Genomic DNA, 18,077 nt, shown 5'->3' with positions numbered 1-18,077 from the left:
TTATGGTCCCTTTCGACCGGGGACTCGGTGGTTCGGTTTCACTGCGCCCCCGGAAAAACGCACGCTTCATAACCTCAATGTTTAATCGCAGCGCAGGTCCGCCCGGCTTAAATTCATTTTTCACAAAACGTAAACGGCCAATAAAAAACGGCCCGCGCCCAGCCTCTTTCGTACACTTTCGTCACACAGCTGGGGCGTCCGGCGTCCGACGATGCTGGAGGCGGTGGATCCGCAATAAATCTTTCATTTAAATTGGCTCACCGCGCCGGAGCCGGAAAAGTGGCCTTCCGCATGATGCGCCGCATAATGAGGCGCTGGTGTATGTTTAATTTCATTCGTTTTCTATACTGCAAGTTTGGCGAACTTGTTGCCGGACAAAACTTGGAGGGAAATTCAAATTAGCCTCAAGGTGGAATCGAAAACATATAAATTTATCTTGGAAACCGATTAATGAGGCGCCATTATGGCATTGTCGGCCGATAAACGTCAGGCCGCCATTATGGCAAACTGACAGATCATGTATGGTAGGGTAATGCTCTTGTTAAGTTATTAGAAAATCAGAAATCAATTCAAATTGTATATAGATTTCTTCTTAAAAGTTATTTGGCAAGGTTGCCAGCAAGGTTGCTAACGATAAAATGATCGAGATTCGATAACGATAACGATACAGTGCGGGTTCGTTAGTTCGAAAAGAATTGCATTCAAATGAGTGAATCATTTGAACGACTGACAGCTGTCATAAGCCCCAAACAACGTGCTCGTGAATCGACGAACAAAGGGGTCGAAATGTAAACATTAGTTTCACAGCAAAAAATTGTGTAAATTTGGAAGGTTGAATATTACCTCAAAGATAAAAGACCATAAAAGATGATGTAATTTTACGTAAATTTTGACTAAAAAACACCAGAACACCAGAAAAGGGGTAAAATTACACATTTTCTGAGGTAAAATTACACATTTGTAATATTACCATGAGTTTTTTATTGTGTTGACAACTAAATTTTTACGTTTGGGTGCTTTTAAATTCGAACATTTTCGAAATAGCAATCATTCGAATTAGCGGACATTCGAAGTAGCGATTTTCGAATTATCGAATCCGCTCTGCCGTTATCGTTTTTTGAAAATTCTATAGGTGATAATCTTATCAACGGTAACTCATTTTTAATTAAAAAAAAAAATAGAATGCATAAATCCTCAAAAAATCAATTAAATTTCGTATTTTTTTTGTAAAATATCCAAATTTTGATAATCCGCAATATGGGTTAAAATCAAAGCTAAATTTTGTATGCATTTTCACAAAATTCCGTATTTTTTGAAAATACTCAAATTTTCATAATATGCAATAAAGGTATGAAAATAATCTATAGGGAGCCGCAGCCGTGCGAGTAAGGCGGTTGCTTTACAACGCAAATTCCTGCTTGTGAAAAACTCGGGTTCAAATCCTTGGCTCCAAATAATCGCCTAGCATTTATCACCCGGTGCAAAGGTTGTGCTTAGAACCTAGCAGTGCTGTGTAAGAAGCTTGGCCGCGCGCTGAGAAGAGCTTATATAGCAATACAATACTGCTCTGGTTCTAGCGATGCACAATATAAAGAAGAACGCATGCAAGGTGGTCTACAAGAGTTACGGCTTTTCGGCTGGTCGACACACGCGTTCACCCAATACAATGGTGTTTGCGTGCGAAGTCAACAGAAAGGCCCAACAACAGTAAATTGGGCAATCCTACAATAGACCTATAATCAGGTTTCAGTGGTAGATTACTCAGACAGAAAAAAAAGGTATGAAATGATTGAATTGCATATGCTTTTTCTCTGTTTTAGAGTTTTTGGAATTGAATAATGATTCTTTTACAAAATGCTGTATTTTTTTCAAAAGATCTAAAAATTTTATAACTTTCAATATGGGTATCAAACGATTCTAAAATTTGCCTGAATTTTCACTGTTTTAAAGTTTTTTGAATGTAACACTAACATTATCGAAAAATACCGTTTTTTTAATACTCAAATTTTCATAACTTGAAATACGGTTTCAAACGAAGTGAAATTTCGTAAGCATTTTACCTGTTTTAGAGTTTTTGGAATGAAATACAAAAAAAATACACAAAATACTGTATTTATTTAAAAAAATCGAGATTTCTTATAATCATCTTTGTTTTAAAAAAACGGAATATTGTGCATTTTGAGAAACTTTGAGTTTCAGCAAAAACAATTTCTAATGAAAGTGAAACAGCATACAAAATTTCGTTACTTCCGATACCCAAATTGCCAATAATTATTTTTTTTAGTTTTTTTTAATACGATATTCTGTGAAAATTTTAATATTTAACAAAAAAAACTCAAATAAAAATTTGAAGCATGCCAAATTTTGTATTGCAAATTATGAAAATTTGAGTATTTTCGAAAATATGCAGTTTTTTGTTGAAATTTGAGTATTTTACAAAAATTCTAATGAAAGGAAAAAACCATAAAAAATTCTACTATTAATAAAAAAATCGATAAAATACGGTATTTTGTAAAAAAAATACTAAATACCAAAAAAAACTCGCTTTTAGGAAAATTTTAGTGCTTTCGAATTTTTTATAGAATTTCAATAGAAATAGAAGTCTAATCAACTCAAAACAATCTAGAATGCCTTTTTCTACATCCATAATTATATTAAGCTTGTTTGGGTTGGCTTAAAAATATTTTGAACTTTTATGAAATAACAATGTTCAGCACCGCAAAAACTTCTTTTTCTCACAAAAATAAAATTTTCGTCAATGCTTAGAATAATGCATTTTAAAACACTTTTTTCATTCACATGTTGAATCCGTGGCCTGTTATTTTAATATTTTATCACGTAAAACTTATGACCGTGCTACAGATCTTCACTATTTTGAGTTTAAGGGCTTTAAGTCAAAAACCCCAATCAAACTCAATCTTAAAATATCTTTATATCCGCCAATGCGTATGTATCACTAAATCCCTGTTTTCCTCCCTCTTCCTTTTTTCCAGATTGCAGTTTCGAATCAACCGATAATTATCATCCCGTCGCCGTCGTCTCGAGCTTAAAATGTCACGCGTTTCCGCCCACGGTAGCAGCGCCTGACGATCGTTGATAAATTAAGCCGACAAAGGACGCCACAACTACAAAGTTTAAAATTATTATAGCGGAGCAGAATAAACTCTCGAGTGAAACTGATTGAGCTTAGCAACTACTCTTGAACTGAAACACTACTTTACGATAATATACTATTCTGATGGTTAGGCTTAGGGCGCGTAACGAAAACAGTTTAGACGACATCAACAAAAACAATACAAAGAGCTTTACTAACGATTATACACAACTATTTAGTGTAAATAGTAAGGTTTCGTTGAAAGTGTTTCTGCAGAACGCTTTCTCTCTTTAGAAGTACTTTACAACACAAAACACACACACGCGTATTTGGAAAAAAATCGAGCTTTTACGGCTACTCAAAGAGAGAAGAAAAACGGTTTGCACCTAGACGTTAGTTTGTATTTATACTTTTAGGCTAGATTTGAGGTTACTCTGTAGAGACGTTCGTTCGTTCGATTGTGCTGCTACTAATGAGGAGAGAATCCGTCCGAAAAGTGTTTTTTTTTCACACCAAGCAAGAGCAAATAACTCCAGTAAGACATTAACTTATTACAACGTACTATTTGCTATAGTTTTGTGGTTTACAAATCAAAACGCTAGTGTTAGGTATTTCATTATTATTGTAAAACTTTGTATGATAATTAAAGGAATTTATTGAAAAGATCATCTCTTTTTTATTTGAAAGAAACATCATCAGAAATTGTATTACTGTCAAAATAGTTTTTTGCTTGACAGTTGTCAAACGACCCGGGTTCACCTGTAAAAAGCTTTGCCACATCGAAAGCACGTGCCGCTTTGATAATGCTCCCATTGTTCCGAGGCCGGTGCGTGTGGTGTTCGTAATGACCACACAAACGAACACACACACCGACGAACCTTAAACTCATACGATCTTGTATTAATCATAACCTCAATTCAAACGAATCGCAGATTACAAACGGAGGACGCACGCCGCGTGGCACGTGGCGCCGCCGCCATTTTTCAAAGTTTCAATTGAATAGACAATTTCTTGCCCGTTTTCACTCTCACGTTTGAGGAGGACCTGCGCCGGCCTTCATCAGAAGAGCAGTAGCATAAATTTTACGCAAGTCGGTTAACAGCTTGAATTGCCAGGGCTGGTGGAAATAATCGACTTAAGCCCCCACCCTCCAGCAGCATGACATGCATGGTGCGGCGTTTATGCCAGCCGAGTACGTGTTCAGTAGAATGAGAAATTGTTGTGCACTTGTGCAATCTTTAATTTGAACCAATTACCCCCGTTGCAGCAGCAGCAGTGTGACTTAGAGTTCTGTTGATTTCCGCGTTGGTGTTTTTGTGCGGAATATTTCTCGCAATCTGAAACTAAGAAAATTTAAACTATGGTAACAATCTTTAGACCAATAAAATTATCTTTTAAAGGAAAACTCAAACTCAAATTGGAAGATTTATTTCTCAAGTCTAAATGAGTCGCTTTTCAGATTACACTTTAACTTTTTTCAAGACCAAATCATCTTTGAAAAAAAAGTGACGATGAATCTACAGGGCGGGTTAGCTAATTTGAATACAACTGCATTCGAACTAAAGAATCCAGCATCGCTAATTTGAACAACTGACAGCTAAATTTTGAAGGTTGAGTGCGAGTGAAAAACAAATCCATAGTGAAATTTGAGTTATCAGGGTTCTAAATAGCGAGATTTGAATCAGCAGATTCGTTAATTCGAATAGAACTGCATTCAAATGAGCGAATCCAAATTCACTGACTGGAACGACTGACAGCTGCAAAAGCACGAAATCACGTGCTCGCGAATCAACGACGACAAAGGGGTCGCAGTGTAAACATTTGTTTGACAGCTCAACTTTGACGTTTGAGTGCTTTTCAATTTGAATATGTTCAAATTAGCAAGCATTTGAAGTCAAGGGAATGATGGAACGAGAGGAATCAGAAATCCGCAAACATAAATTTAAGATTGTTCAGGTGTAAACTGAAAACGCAATCAAAAACTAAAGTGGACGAATAAGGCTCTTAACAGCTTATTTATTCGTCGGCGTACATTTAATTTTGCAGCCCAACACTAGTTATTGAATTGAAAAAATAAAATTATTTTTCAAATTTTCTTTTCTTCATTTGTTTGCACCTGCGTCGAAGACCAAGATTGTTTACTTTTTACTCTTTGGTCTGACAGTTTTGGTCTGACAGCTTTATCTGGTCTAGGCGAGGGATAGGACACAGCACCCTCCAGTTTGAAGTAGCGAATTTCGAATTGTCAAATCCGCACGGCGTGGCTAAAGCAAAATGTTATAAACCGAGACACATTGTTGTGTATTACCGGCCTAAATCAGAATCTGTATATATGAAAATATTCTATCGGTGAAAATTGCGATTTTGAAAATTTTAAGGTTTTTGATTTCTGGTACGGATTTTTAATTGATCTGGCCTTATCCAGATTTTAAAGCAAAGATGGCGTTACGAATGGTGAACGTCCGAAATGTCAAAATTGCGCAGTGGTACACTCAACCCTTGGTGGTTGGTCGCTTTTTCGTTTGACACTTTTTTAGTTTGTACCCCGTTGGTTGGTCAAAGTCAAACCAAAAAGTGACGAACTGTCACTTTTTACACGGCGCTTACGCACACTATCAAAACAAACGTTTGGTAGTGTGTGTGGACTCCGTGTAAAAGGGGTGTCAAACTAAAAAGTGTCCCCGTTCGTTTGACAACAGTTGGTGTCAAACCATCGGGGTTTGAGTGTACCAACATTAGACAAAAGTTTGGCTGTCATGCCATATGGAACACCTTTTGTCTAATGTTGGTATCACTGCGTGATTTTGACATTTCGGACGTGCACCATTCGTAACGCCATCTTCGGTTAAAAGTCTGGATAGGTGGATCGATCTTAAAAACATATTTTTTATAACAAATTTGTAGAGGAATCTCTCACCTCTAAAACGCTTTTGATGGTTTGTAAATCCGTTTTGGTTGTCAAAAGATATTCCTTATCAGCCAAACATAGTTGAATGAATAAGCTTTCAATTCATGCAAAACGTTCATAGTTTTGTGAGAAATTGACAGAGTTATGTGCGATAAAAAAAGGGATCAACTCTCTCCACTCTCCCCTAACTAGCGCTTTGAACAAAAATACAAAAAAGCGTTCTTATCGCAAAAAAAATCAAATGAAAAATTTCGCTTTAATTTTGTTTGTTATCAGCTTTCATTTGACAACCATGATTATTAGGGTGGTCCAAACTGAGCTTCCTCGGGGGTAACTCCTGAAATCAAAGATTTGCTCATCACTAGGCTAAATTCCAAATTTGAGCTCATTTTGACCACGAGAACCCCTTCCTCTTGATGTTTGTATGGGAATGGGCCGGCATTTACAAAGCGGATTCAGTGGCAGTTTCATTCTCAACTTAATGTTAACATGTTTAGGGTTAATGTTAATATTCCATAGGTCGCCTCCCTATGGTGTCGTGATAAGGTCCAGTTTGTGACGATACACTACCTTCCCTTTACTAAGAGCAATCGATTCCAGAAGAGAAAAGATCATCAGTTGTGTTGGTCCGAGCCGGGATTTGAACCCCGATCTACCGCTTACGAGGCGGAAGCGTTACCTCTGGGCTACGTGGCTCGGTTTGTTACCTGTGGAGGGCGCAAAAGTTATCAAATTTTTACCGTTTCTCGGATGTAGAACCTTAATGAAGGTGAAGGTTTAGTGAGGCTTTCCTGTATTTTTTTGTTATTCGCAGCTCTGTCCAAAGTCAAACTGTTCAAATCAAAATGATATTTAAAAGTAATAATTCAATACAATTGCTGAAAGTTTTTACTTTATAGTACCCATTTGAGTTCAGAAAAGTAGAACGTTTCAGACTTGTAAAAGGGGTTGAGCCGTGGTTCGTCATTTTTTCGTTTGACACTTTTCTTGTTTGTACCCCGTTGGTTGGTTAAAGTCAAACTAAAAAGTGACGAACTGTCACTTTTTACACGGTGCTCACGCACACTATCAAAATAAACGTTTGGTAGTGTGTGAACCCCGTGTAAAAGGGTGTCAAACTAAAAAGTGTCCCCGATCATTTGAAAACAGGTGGTGTCAAACCATCGGGGTTTGAGTGTACTTTTCGATTCTTTTATTTTTGGTAAAGAAAAATTTGCCGTTTCGTCATTCGAGAATGAAAGGAAAACTAAGTTTTTTCACAATGGAGTTGCAAATATGTTTCAATCATGATTCTTTTTTGCGAAGACTTTAGATAATCTTATCTGAACTGTACCGGCATAAGTAATTTATAAAGAAAACTGTATTTTATAGTCATGACAATACATTCCCCACAACAACGTTAGTCTTCAATTTCAAAGGAAACGTTATTCAAATCAATCTCGTAAACCCACTCTTCCATTCAAAACAATGTCTTTTTTATTGGTCTTTGATTGAATCGACAGCTGTGCGTTTTGAACCAACTCAACTCAACATCTAGAGGGTTCGTCGCTCCAAAGAAGGCTCGTCACTTCCGGCCGTCTAAGTCACCGCGGAAACAGACTGTCTTCGAAACTGTCGTTTTATTTATTTATAGTTTATACGCAGACGCGTGGGAGTTCACTTACCTTCCGTTACGGATTCGGTTCAGCGGTGGCTTGTCGATTGGTTGTGTCTGCTTCGATGTCCGCCAGGCCTAAAACGTCGAGAGTTCGTCGGTTCGTCGCTGTTTACAATTTATAATTCGATGATTTCTTCAATTTCCGCTGCGCGCTAGCTCGAATTTTCTTCTTCTTTTTCGAACTTTTAATCCAACCAACCGAGCGCGCGTATACTAAAGAGTCATCGTAGAAACACTACAGTTGTACGAAAGTGGGTAAATGAATGCAGAAAATAAAACACGATTTGGCCAAACTTGGCGCTCTGGTGGCGCAGTGATGAGTCACCTCATCGGTTGGTGTTCAAAGTTTGAAACGTGCTTCCGAGGGCCCCGCGGATGGTGTCATCTCTGCTTGCAGGATTGATTTAAGCTGCGATACGTTGTGCCAACTCACGTGAAAGTGCACAAATTTGTTTTTTGATAAAATTTGGCGAACGTACTATTAGCGAAACGGATGATCATGTGGGTGAGAGTTTGTAGGTTTGTGATAACAAGGTTGTAAAAAAACCGATGCATGATCTCCTTTTTCAGTAAATTATAATATTGCTAATAATATCAAATTTGTCAAGAACTATATTTTTAAAGATGCCACTTTTGTCTGTGTGCTTTCATTAACCGGCGTCCGGCAGTGAAATTGTGAGAAATGTAATTCGCACCAGACTTTGCTTGAAAATTTGTTTAACTCGAAAACGGTACAATTTATTTAAAAAAAAGTCAGGGATACTTTTCGATTGCATTTAATTTACATCTAAAAACCATGTTTTTATTTTTGCGTATCATGGGAACCAAAAATCAGCTGAAAATTTTCACTTTTTTTACATTAAGATGATCACAGTAAAGTTTGTAGGAGCGGCCGTGGCTGACTGGTTACGGTGTCCGCTTTATAAGCGAATGGTTCTGGGTTCGATTCCCATCTGCTCCCAACGAGAAAGTTAAGTACACAGAATTTGAAATGATGAATATGAACGAAAAATCAAAAGTCGCTCGAGGCGGGGTTCGATCCCCCGTCCTTAGGGTTGGTAAGCAAAAATGCTAACCACTAGGCCATGACGACTTGGTAAACTTGGACTGGAATTAGGAATACTGTTACAGAGAGCGAGTTGTGGCGCTATAACCATGGCAAATAGTGTAAAGGGCATTCGTGGAAATACAATGTCCCATCCCACAGGGTCCCGGAGTACCAAACCTTCTTAGCATGGTGCTCCCAACGAATACAACCAAATCTCGGAGCGTATGGTGGTGTGTCCCCACGCTTCTTCCTCCCCTGTCGATTCAGAATTGTGTTGTTGTTCGAACACTCTGTGCTCAAACTCAACCCAATTACGAGTCATCTCTGCGATACGGCTTTACGCAGTAGGCCTGGCCGCTTTAACGCTTGTGATGTCTCAATGCATTCTAATGCAATGGCGCACTGCAAATGTTAATAAATGACAAGAAGAGTGCTAGGCGTCATCTAACCTAAGGCACTCTCCAGGATCCCTTCGAAAGATTGGCTGCGCTAGGGTCTGATTAGATTAGATTAGATTAGATTAAGGTGATCACAGTAAAGTTTGTTAAAGTCTAGTTTTGGTAATAAAGTAAATATAATAAATATTTTTTTCGTGAACATAACTACAACTTTTGCCGAAGACACCAAATCAATCTACGAATCTCGTCTCAAAAATATAAAAAATATATTTCATAGAACTTTGGCTCATAGTTCCTCTCATGAAAACAATAATCATGTATAATATTGTTAACTGATACACATAATGATTTGTTTGTTTTGATACACATAATTTCCTTGTTTATGAACCATGCGACTCCACCAGGCATCCCTCTCCTCACCTACCACCGGAGACTTCAACGTGATCGAAGCGATGAACTTGATCCAAGTCATTATTCAATTGTTGTCCCAAATTTAGTGATTTTCAAGCGCATCAATTGCCACCGCCGCCCAAAATATGTAGGTGAAGTCAAATGGTCACTTTTGAAGAAAGACGCACCGGTGCGCACCGCAAGAGAAGAAAGAAATGTGTAATACATTATTTACCTTGTTGAATGGTTGAGTCAGCAGAATTGAAAAACAGCGAAAAAAAAACAACAACAACCCGCGAAAGCACTCCGACGTGACCGACTGACTGACTGCCTGATGGATGGATGGATGGCGCCGCCAACGACGATGGACATGATGGCATAGACCCCGGGGAACCGAACCCGCCGTCGGGTGGCCAACCAATGCGTAACATTCTGCTGCTCTCTCGTGGCGGCTCGCAAAATCATCGAAAGCAAACGGTTGTTTTTATTATTACATGTACTGGTACTGGAGCCGATCCATGGCATTTGTCAGAAAAGATTTTACATTTTACAAACCATCCGTTTTAACGACCCCCAAGTCTTTTGTGGTCTCTATCGCAAGTTTCTTAGAGCGTCCAATTTCCTGTCCCGGGAGATTTGCAAATTTCCCGGGAATTCTCGAAATACAAGCGGAAGTATACATTTTCCTACCTTTTTAGCACCAATGTTTTGAAACCGCCGGGAACCGTGGTGTAGGGGTTAGCGTGGTCGCCTCTCACCCAGTCGGCTTGCGTTCGATCCCAGACGGTCCCGGTGGCATTTTTCGAGACGAGATTTGTCTGACCACGCCTTCCGTCGGACGGGGAAGTAAATGTTGGCCCCGGTCTAACCTAGAGGGTTAGGTCGTTAGCTAAATCCAGGTGTAGGAGCCGTCTCCCTGGGTCTTGTCTCGGTGGAGTCGCTGGTAGGCAGTTGGACTAAAAATCCAAAGGTCGTCAGTTCGAATCCCGGGGTGGATGGAAGCTTAGGTGTAAAAAGAGGTTTGCAATTGCCTCAACAATCAAGTCTTTCGACACCTAGTTTCGAGCAGGAATCTCGCAATCGAGAACGCCAAGGCAATGCTGAAGAGCGAATAATTTGATTTTTTTTGTTTTGAAATTATACAAAAAATAATGATTATATAACCTTATTGGATTTTATTCATTTCGATCTACTGTTCACATTGAACTAAACAGCTTGTCTGTGAATTTCATGAAATGTCAAGGTTTAATTCAGATAATATTTATTTTTGAAGTAAACACAACTAGGAATATTGTTTACTTACATGTTGGGCAACAAAAATAACGCGATTGAAAATAAACTTCTTTATTTTCGACAACCTTTTTGACGATTTTTTTTGTTATTTCATTTGAAAATATATTCACCTCTTCCGGCCAAGATAAAATTTGAGATTTGTTTAACCTTTCTTGTTTACCTTGAACAAATTGGACAACAATTGAATTGATATAATTACTTTTTTGAATTATAAATTTATGAAGCGTGCACAGGGTGGGGCAACATGGGGCAACTGCCCCACCATCCTCAGAAATTTGTTCTAAATTTGGTCAGGGGGTGTCCAAAAATAACGTATTTGTCAAAACGTCCATATTATTGCCCAAACTTTCTCAAAGAGCTGGGCACGCCAGTGATAGCATTACCCTTTAAATGTGAGGAAGACGCCAACCACCTTAGGGTGGATTAAGTAACGTTTTTTCATGTTTTTACAGACACTTTTTCAATTTTTTGATAGTTTTTCATATTTCTGCAATAGAATGGCAACATTATCATTTAAATTGTTAAAAAATGCGTTGAGGCATCGTCCTTCCAATGCTTTTTAAAGATCAAAAACTGGTTGAAAATGGATTTATGGCGAATTTTGAGATCAAAGCCCGTCTAGAAGCACTTATGAACTTTTTTGATGAAAAATACGTTTTATTCGGAAATTCAAATCCGGCGTTAAATTTTACACAAAAATCCTTTTGACACCAAATGTCTAACTCTTCACGGATTCGAGCTACATACAAATCACTGAAAAACATGTCTTAGTAAAAATCCAGAAACATCAAAGGGGTCGTATAACCACCATAACTAGAAAAATGGTTCTCGGGCTTGTGAAAAAACAGGATTCCCTACACCCAAAGGAAAAATACATCTCAAAATCAGCAACAAAGGATTTGCTGCAGAAAATGGCACATTTTAAAACATTTTTTGCAGCAAGCCCGTAGATCATTTTTGCCCGCGTATAAATATTTCAGCGATCTGCAGTTCTCACCAACACATATAAAGCTGGCCCGTCCCCGAGCAACAATCCAAAGAGAAGAATATCTTTCATGCCACCCTGCATCACAATCATGCGACTGCCAGTTGGGTGATATTTAAAATTTGTTTGTTTTCAAAAAACTTTTCATGCCTAAAATATAAAAAATAATTTCGATTTCCAATTTTGCCCAATTCGTCTTTATTTTTTTCAATATTGTTTTTTTTTTGCCAGCTATATTTATAAACACATTCAAAGATGAAATCTGAGATATCAAAGAAGTTCCACAGCTTGAAAAATTATTGTGATAAGTCATTCAAAGAATCTGGTATGGGTTAATATTGAAGTTTTTTCATGAAAACCTTTTAAATCATTTGATCATATGATTCTTATGGCATCCTCATTCCTCCATAAGAAGGGTCAAACTCCCCCCCAGGGGGGAATCCCTCACCGGTTGAGGAACACTGCGTTTTTTTTTTTGAAAATACGTTTTTTCGGAATTTTGAGTACGCCATCAAATCGGGCGTCTAATTTTACATAAAAGTTCCTTTGACACCAAATTTCTATCTCATCACCGTTTCAGGCTGCAAATTGTTGAAAAACACCTCTTTTTCGCATGTTCAAAAATGGAAGGGGTCGTACCGCCCCTCCGTCACGAGATATCAAAAAACGGACCTCAGAGCCGTGATCAGGGACAAAAGTTACCCATTAGGACAAAGTTTTACGCAAATCGAAGAGGGGTCGGGGCAATTTTTCCCGATTTTGTGTGAGTTGCTAGAGAATTACCCAAAGTTGGCCCAAAGTTGGGCCTTTAAAACAAGACTCAAACAAACAAAAATTAATACACCCAAAGTTTTATTTCTCCTCAATCAGTTAAATTTATCTTAACTATAATAACTTATCACGTTTTTATTTAAAAAAGTTGTTTTTTTTTTGTAACCTGCCATGGATCAAGCCTTCTTCTGCTGGATAGTTTTTAACTGCTTTCGCTCATCAACTTCGAAAAGTCTGCGTAGCGGTTTCCAGCCAAGTTATGGTTCTGCAATTTCCTGAACGGAGTGAGATAACTCAACCCGTTTCGCCAGTGGAATGCAACTCTGCAGCCAGAATGCAACTATTTCTTCACCTGGATCTGGATCATTTAGAAAGAATCATTCACGCGCGTTAATTGTGTGCACATAGCTTACGGCAGCCGGCCTTCCTTCGTGCAGTTTTCACAGTAATGTAACATTTCAAGATCACTTCACGCACATGACTCTGGAACTACAAGCAAGCAAGCAAACATGACTAAACCAGTAAATAACAATTGCAAATGAAGGAGAGAAGGTCTGAATGGAAAAAAGCAAACATCCGACGACTTAATTGCTTCACTCTGCGCCACAAAGTTGATTCATAATGAGATAATTCACCGCGTGAGTTGAACAAAGCAACTTCGTTACAATTAGAACTAAAAAAATAAAAATTGTGGTGAAATCAATTAAAAATAGTCAATTACTTAATATGTATCATATATTTATTTTTTTAATGGTTTCAAAATTGTAGCCTTGGTTGAATTTTTAAATGATAGTTTTGTAAATTAATTAAATAATGTTCTATCGAAACATTGTAATTTTATACAATTTCTAAGTTAATAGTTGAAATTTTATAATTTAGTTTCTTATCATCTGTAAATTAACAGAACTTTCGAGTCATATTTTCAAGTTAAGCTCAAAAAATATTCAAACAAAGAAAAAAAGCAATCAAGAGGAACAAAATATTAGCCCAATCCAACTCCAGTCTAGTCACGAAGACCGAATTTTACCTTCATTTTCGAGCGCCCTTGCCCTTTTGAACAATGTTTCAAGTTGCTTAATTTGCCTTGCGGTGCTCTCAATCGAGCGCACCTGGGCTTGAGGTTTTGTGGCAGATTTGGCACAATAAAAGGGAAATTCGAGACAGTTTCCAAGGGCAGCGGAGCAAACGAATAAATATTAGAGTCGGCTGCTGGTGGAAAACCTCCAACCACGAGAGCCCCACTCAAATGGAGATTACCATTGATTTCTGAGGCGTTTCTTATTGGAGTTATTCTCCGGTTCTATGGTTGTGCAACAGTTGATGGATTTTTCACAGTCTGGTGGGTGTGCTTTCATTCGTGAAAAAATAACAATATTGAAATGATGGCTTCTAGAAAGTTGAACAGAGCAGTTCTTTCGTGCTCTGAGTTTTGGAAGGCTTTAAGACAATGTAATCGATTATGGATCATGAACTCAGTTGAATGCTTTGAATGGCAGGATGCAAAAATTTTAGAATTTTTCATTTTATTCAATATTTATAGTTTTTAATCAAATCCATCAAGAAAACATACATGGTAAATAATGCATATTCGAAAATGTCATGTATTGAACGAAAAAAGAAAGTTATTATCTAAGTTTACGCAAATCTTTCTTTTTATATTTTTATATTTGGCTGGAACTTCATGCATTCCCTATCTATCTTCTTCTCTATAGAGATATATTTATAAAAAATTTCGACGGCTTTGTTCGAACGTGAATCAGTTCAATACGGAGCGTCGGATCGCTCTTTGTTGCGTTGGGTTCGTATAAGTCCAAGGAATGTTCTAATCTAATCTAATCAAACCTTAGCGCAGCCATTCTTTCGGAGGGATCCTGGAAAGTGCCTTAGGTTAGATGACGCCTCTTTTGTTATTTCGACGTCGTCGTGCTATCTCGTCGCACCCGCCATTTTGCCTTTCCGAGAAAAACGCGTTTTAATGTTTGACCTTGAATAAACAAAAACGGAAGCACGCAATGTAAACAATAACAAACATGTTTTGTGCGGCTGACCATTATGTACATTGTTCCGAAGTTTGTTTGAAGCTGGAGTCCCGAGTTATAATTACAAATGTTTACAATAGTCTTACTTGTACGTGCGTCAAACGCGTTCAGACCTGAAATCCCTTTGGCCAGTAGTTGAGTGACAAGATAGCACTACAAGATTGAAACTTCTCTCATATATAAAGTGACAAAAATGCACGGAGTTGTATCGGATTTCGTTGAATATTTCAGGATTTAAATCGAATGTTGGAGTTCTGTGAAGGTCAAAAGGTGAGGCGTTGTGAGCTGCACAAAATGGCGTTCTTAACTCAATTTGGCCCAAAATGCATGTACGACAAGTTAGCACGACGGCGACGATTAATTAACATCGATAGTGCGCCGTTGAATAGGAATGCTTGAAACAATCACAGACGTTAAAGCGGCCAGGCCTACTGCGTAAAGTCGTATTGCAGAGACATGTTTCGTTTGAAGTGGGTTGAGTTTGAGCATGGAGTATTCATGTTCATTGTATTTCCACGAATGCCCCCCCCCTCTCGCTATCTATCTCTCTCTCTCTCTCTCTCTCTCTCTCTCTCTCTCTCTCTCTCTCTCTCTCTCTCTCTCTCTCTCTCCCCCTCTCTCTCTCTCTCTCTTAAATGTTTTATTTTTTTTTAATTTTTGTATTTTTTTTAATTTTATTTCTTGAATATATTTTTTTAATTTTTGCGGTTTTTAATTTATTTCAATATTAAAAAAAAAAATTAATTTTTTTGAATCATTTTTTTTTATTTTTTTTTTATTTTGTCAGTTTTTTATTTTTTTATTTTTTTTTGTTTTTTGTTTTTTTTAAATGTTTTTAATTTTCTTTAATCTTTTTAATTTTAATTAAAAAAAATTAATTCTATTATTTTTTGGTATTTATTTTTATTATTTTTTTTTTAATTTTATTTATTTTTTTTAAATCCTTTGAATTTTTTTAAATTTTTTATTTTTTTTAAATATATATTTTTTAAATATTCTTGAAATTTTTATTTTTGTTGTTATTTCAGTTTTTTTTATTGTTTTTTTATTTTGTCATTTTTTTAATTTTTTTTTTTCATACATAAAAAAACAATTTAATTTTTTTCCGTGCATGATTCAGTTTTCTGTGCATCATTCCATTTGCCGCAGTAGCAAACCAGCAGAATAGCGGGTAGCAAAATGAAATCCCGAAGAACTGAGAGCAAATTTGCTACCGCGACAGGTACCGCGGTGGGGTTGACGTCGGGTGCAAATTTGATTTGCTTCGATGTTTGCTACCCGCGCTGGAGATGCACTAAGTCCAAGGAAGGTTTTTACGTCAAAAAGTGGCAATTTTGCTTACTTTGGAACTGGATCCGTAAAATCTGCAGATTGTATGAGAAAAGTTTCGTAAAATGAGCAAACAAGCGAAAAACGTCAAGAAACGTAAAAAAAACAAGACGGTGTTTGTCGGGTTAAACTTGTTTTTTTTTATATGCGTTTATTTTTTATTACACGAGTTGAAAAAAGGAAAAGGAATTGATCAAATTTTACGCAAATGCGAGCAATTCAAGCAAAACAATGTAAAAGGTTCAAAGTCAAAAATGTAAACAAAACACATTTTTCTTGCAAACGATGCTAAGAGTGTTAAACTATCTCTACACATCGAGAAAACTATGAAAAATATGATTTTTCTATGAAAAAACATCTATTTTACCAAAAGCTAAAGTCAACGATATCTTGTTTGTTTTCAAAAACCTTATAGACCCTTTGCTTCTAAGGGCCATTGTGGAAACTGGTTTGTTTTGGTTTGAAATCGTGTTTGAACCAGGGACAAAAACAATGTGTTTCAAAACAAACACCGAAACAAAGAATGGCCCTTTGTTTTAAATTTGTACGAAACATCCAGCTGCCGAGACTGAACGGAGTAGCAATGCAGTGCGAGGCCACGGGACACATACTACTTCCGGCTGCGTTGACAAGGACGACCTAATCAAGCTAATCAACGTGAACACCGAAATTCCGAACAGTTCGCGCGCCCGCTTGAAAGTCCTGCCAGCGCTGGCATGGTACAGGTCAGCAACCGCCAACCTCGTTCCAACACCATCCGCGACGTCTCGAATCAACGAATGAACTCTTCCACTATCAGAGATTTAATCAAAATAAAAATTCCCTAGTATTTCTGGCCAATTCCTACACCATCAAGACGTGCGTCATTATGATTCCAGTAATTGTCTGGTTTTGAAAACAAACATAAACGAAAAAACATAAAATTTACATAAATATATTAGATAAAACGGATAAAACCATCACTTGAAGACACTGTTAGTCCATTTCTCCTGTTTGCTATTCCGTGTCGCTATCTCGTTCCGATGAATGTACCCGTTGATAAGAACTTTCGCACAGAAAGATCCCCCCTCCCTCTCGGGTGGTGGCCGGTCAAGTCGTCGGTGCCATCGACCCGTAGGCAACATAAAGATCCGGCGGAGATGGCCATGCAATTTGGCAGCATTTATGTTGGTAGCTTGGTTCCTACGCCTCCATCGAAATCGTACGATATTCCTTCCACAGATGCTTTAAGCTGTTTCCTCTAAGAAGGCCACTCTGGGTGTTAGCAATACCGTGTTGTCCTCACCCTAGTTCCGAGCATGTCTGGAGCACCTTCCGGTCAAAATCGTCTGAGTTTGTGGGCTTTTTAGCCATCCAAGTATCCAGCATTATCCTATAAAACAGAACTTTATTACCGCAATCTGGGGTGAATTGGGACTACAGTCTGAATAGGGACAGCAGTTTTTAGAGCACTTAAAGCTTTTAAATTTGGAAATGGATGTACACATTTTGTTGGCCTGAGTCTGTTCTAACCGAAACCAACCAGAAAAATCAAAATATTGTGCTCCAACATGGTTAAAACTGCTGTCCCAATTCGCCCCATGTGTCCCGATTGACCCCAGTTTACGGTATGTACTTTAAATCACTAATACCACACAGAAAACTGTGCTAAAATATTGAACTTACCTTTTGAAATGCAGGAAAACTCGATGTGTAACAGACAATGTATGAAAAACGCGACATTTACTGTAAAATTTACAAAAACGAACGAAAAAATATTGTTGATTACAAAGGCCTAACACGAAACACGAAAGGCCCAACACGAAAGAACAATTTGTTTTGGTTTGGCCTGCGAGGCCAAAAAACAAAATAACAACAAAAACAAAGCCTGCCATCGTGTTTGGACGTTTGCCATAGGACCCACATGGAAAATGAAACACGCAAATGTTTACAAAAGCTGTAAATCATAAAGGGCTAAATCCGATCCGGCATGTTGATAACTTTTTTTCAGGCCAATGTATTTTTTTCATTACTTTTTCCGGGAAAAACACATTTTTGCATAAAATTGAAGATGGGGAAGCATAACATATTTAGTTTTATGCTTTTTATTTGATTAATAATCAGAATTGGCAAATAATGTTCGAAATAGGAATTGAAAAACTAACTGCAGATTTCATCCTCGTTTT

General features: G+C 37.6%; 1 protein-coding gene and 1 long non-coding RNA gene across 2 annotated transcripts in view; one reads left to right on the top strand and one right to left on the bottom strand.

Moving 5' to 3' along the window:
- LOC6031837 (clavesin-2) overlaps nucleotides 1–3,757 on the top strand; it is a 44,016-nt gene extending 40,259 nt beyond the window's left edge. The window contains exon 4 of the mRNA XM_038254831.1: nucleotides 2,994–3,757. The gene's annotated coding sequence lies outside the window, so the exon portion shown is untranslated. The remainder of the gene's footprint in view (nucleotides 1–2,993) is intronic.
- A 13,073-nt stretch (nucleotides 3,758–16,830) lies between these two features.
- LOC119767391 lies at nucleotides 16,831–17,836 on the bottom strand. The gene is made up of 2 exons (XR_005277486.1): nucleotides 17,578–17,836; nucleotides 16,831–17,284 (listed from the first exon to the last, which is right to left on the bottom strand). It is a non-coding gene; the product is annotated as an uncharacterized LOC119767391 (long non-coding RNA).
- Nucleotides 17,837–18,077: the final 241 nt, after the last annotated feature.

This window comes from Culex quinquefasciatus, chromosome 2 (assembly GCF_015732765.1).
Source record: "Culex quinquefasciatus strain JHB chromosome 2, VPISU_Cqui_1.0_pri_paternal, whole genome shotgun sequence".
Lineage (NCBI taxonomy): Eukaryota > Metazoa > Arthropoda > Insecta > Diptera > Culicidae > Culex > Culex quinquefasciatus.
Note: the sequence above shows the minus strand (reverse complement) of the source record. Positions and strands in the feature narration are given on the sequence as shown.